This window comes from Lathyrus oleraceus, chromosome 6, assembly GCF_024323335.1.
Source record: "Lathyrus oleraceus cultivar Zhongwan6 chromosome 6, CAAS_Psat_ZW6_1.0, whole genome shotgun sequence".
Classification (NCBI taxonomy): Eukaryota; Viridiplantae; Streptophyta; class Magnoliopsida; order Fabales; family Fabaceae; genus Lathyrus; species Lathyrus oleraceus.
Genome location: NC_066584.1, coordinates 229,162,859 through 229,165,981, shown reverse-complemented (window position 1 = coordinate 229,165,981; position 3,123 = coordinate 229,162,859). Strand labels below are relative to the sequence as shown.

Here is a 3,123-nt window from a genome sequence, read left to right as displayed (position 1 = left end):
GAAAAGGGGCTCACCTTCGACGGTGACGGCGAGCTCAGGTAACGCTTGAGTCCTCCTTTCCCCTCTTTAAACGCTGGTTTTCTGATTTGGGATTTAGGGTTTTGATTCGCTTTTTTTAGTTTCAATTCCGCCTCTTTTTTTTGTTTATGGTCGCCTCTCCCCTCTTTTTCTCTCACGAACTCCCTTCCCCTTTTATGCTCACAGATTAGGGTTTGAAAAGGTGTCTTTGGTGTTGCAAGAAGTTACTCTGCGAAGTTCCTTTTGTGCTCAGAAATTGGAGTGGCCTTTTTTGATGCTAGAATTTGTTAACAGGTAATCTGAGCATCTGAGCATTCCTATCTGTTTTGTTTCTATTCCAATTTGGGGAATTTTGGATTTTTACTGCTTGACTGGCTATTATGTGTTACTGCAGTGAATTTCTTGTAACCTCCAGCTAATTCAATTGTGTTACTGCAGTGAATTCAGAGTATTGGGGAGGTTGTGGCTTGGTGTGTTGCAACAAGACTTTCAGCTTGGTTTAAAGGCCTCATTGCAGGTTAGAAAATCCTTGAGCATTGTTAGCTTAACCAAATGGATCTTTACACAACAACCTGTTGACTTATGGTGCACTGGTTTTGCAGCATGTTCAATGTCCATTTCCTGATTGATTTCTTCAGCATGTGGTTATGGTATGCCCTCTGAATTGTGCTCGATTTTCAACATTGCCATATGGTTCAACATCTTTTCCATGTCTTCTCTATAGGTTTCATTTTGGTTTATGATGTTTTGCTGTCCATTTTTCTGTTTCTTCAGGTCTGCAGGATGCCTGTGTTAACAGTTAAATGGTTATTTGCTAGGCTGATGTAGGGACAGAGTTTGCATGGTTGCTTGGACTATTTGTCATTATGCTTTGGCTTGCTGCATTGGGTAAGATGAATGGTTAGCTATTGCTAATGGACTTTGATCTGCATTGACCATGTTAAGTATGTGACGTTTAGGTATCCCTGCTGGTCTTGTTGTACAGGCTTGGTAGAAATCAGAAAACCCCAAAAAAGGTGGCTACAGCAAAAATTAGAAACATCCCTCCACCCAAGTAACCAACCAGTTTTTCAGAAAAGTAGTTAGCAAGGAGTGATCCTCCAACAATGGCAATACATGTTGCTAGTAAGTGTCCAGCAATGGCTCCACTTGCCACACCCCAAGGAGACTGAGCAGCCGCGAGCGCGATTGTTGCAAGCATTGAGCGATCTCCCCATTCAGCGAAAAAATACAAGACTGAATGATTTCCAAATGATCTCAAGTGGATTTGAAAGCCGTGGGGATGCCTTTTCTTTCACAAGCTCCTTAGCTTCAGCAAGTTCATCAAGTTCAGGACTGTTGTTATCACCATTTTTAACAGCAGCTGAAGGAAGATCCCATGCGTCATTTATTGATTTTAGGCCAAAAAACAAAAGAAGAGTCACTGCCGCATATTCTCCAATCGGTAAGGTTGTCTGGAACTGAGCAGGCACTGATTGAAAAATACGGCCTATTATAACATATAGGATTGACATGAGTGCAAGAGCACCCATTGAACCCAACAAAACCAATCCCTTCTCATATTGCATTGCCAGGAGTGCATCTATAAAGAATGTCTTGTCCCCGATTTCAGAAACAAAAATTAATGTAAACGCAGCAGTGAATCCTGATTTTGCAATTGCTGCTAGAACTGATGAAGGCCCTCCTTTCACAAAGGCTATTAGTGAAAACACAAGAGCACACCCAAACAGCACAGAAGCTATAGATACAGGATAAGGAATCCGAATAGGTTTCACGATTTTAGACGAATTGTCGTCAACAGAATTTCTTTCAGAGGCATCCTGGATGTCTTTCTCATGATTGTTTCCATAATCCCCCGGTCCAACACTAGCATTTGAAGCTTGGGCTCGAATTTTGCCACGCACCAGGCTCAACTTCAATTTCTGTCTGCATCTTTGGAATCAAGAGTGTACTTGCTTCACCAGTTGACTAGCTTTGGTCGTGGGCTGGCTTTTCTGCAGGATGTGTCATGATTGCAGCAACAGGATTGTGCATGTTGCTAAACCATCATGGCAGGTCTGATGTATGACCTGAAGTGAATCCCTGATATGGAATTGTTAGATGATTTCCTGCTGGTTATGTAACAGGCTCATAACTTGGTCATTGCAGGGTTTGTTATGGGTTGCATTACGGTTCTTGGTTGGCTCAAACTGGGCAATGGTATCCAGCAGTTTTTTTGCAAAAAATGTTGTGGCTTCCATTCATTTTTTTTGTTTAATGATGCTCTGAACCAATGTCTACTGCAGGGTCCAAAAGAAACTCCTCATGCGTTTTGCTACAACCTGCGGGCAGACACCGGAGCCCAAACAGTTATGCACTACAGTTCGCGGATGGAGCTTTGATGGAGGCATTGACAGAGCCTATACCAGAGGATCCTGATGACTAGATACGATGGCCTATGAAATTAGATACGTGATGTTGAACAAAATTTGCAACTTTCTCAAAGTTATGAAATAAACTCTGTACTGAATTCTCCGACATGTTAGTTACTGTTGCGGTTTGCTTCTGTGTGTGTGGGGTGCTGTTGTTTTGCAGGTTGTAGGAATTTGTTGGTGAACCAACCATAACTGGAGGAGATGGAGACTGGGTGGAGTTTGCCGTCTGCACTTGTGTGGACGATTTTGGATTTGCTGCAAAAGAAAATTGAGTGAGGCCTTGCTGGGAACGAGGCTGCTGCCGTGGCGGGTTCATAATGGACGATGATGGTGGAGAAGCCATAGTCTGAGGTGACAGAGAAATGTTAGTTACCCTTGCAGAATTCTTCCACTGAGGTGACTGTGTAACAACTGTGTTGCTGCTCTGTACTAGACTTTGAGGAAATGCAGATACATCATTACTTGATTTCATTGAGGGGTCATGGAAGAATTCACATGACTCTTAGGATTGCATTTGGCAGGTTGTTGGTTTTCTAAAATGCTCATGGTGCATTGATGCTTCAGCTGCAACTGGCATTACAGGTTGGTCTTTGAATTAACTTGTCTGTTTTGGTGATTCTTGACATGTCATGATTGTTGTGTTGGACTGTGAGCAGGGAGGCTTCCTTGTTGCAGCTTTTCATGAGCCTTC

At 42.7% G+C, this 3,123-nt stretch overlaps 1 pseudogene; it reads right to left on the bottom strand.

The window, feature by feature from the left end:
- Positions 1 to 1,010: 1,010 nt before the first annotated feature.
- On the bottom strand, positions 1,011 to 2,904 carry LOC127094907 (protein PAM71-homolog, chloroplastic-like; annotated as a pseudogene).
- Between the last annotated feature and the right edge of the window lie 219 nt (positions 2,905 to 3,123).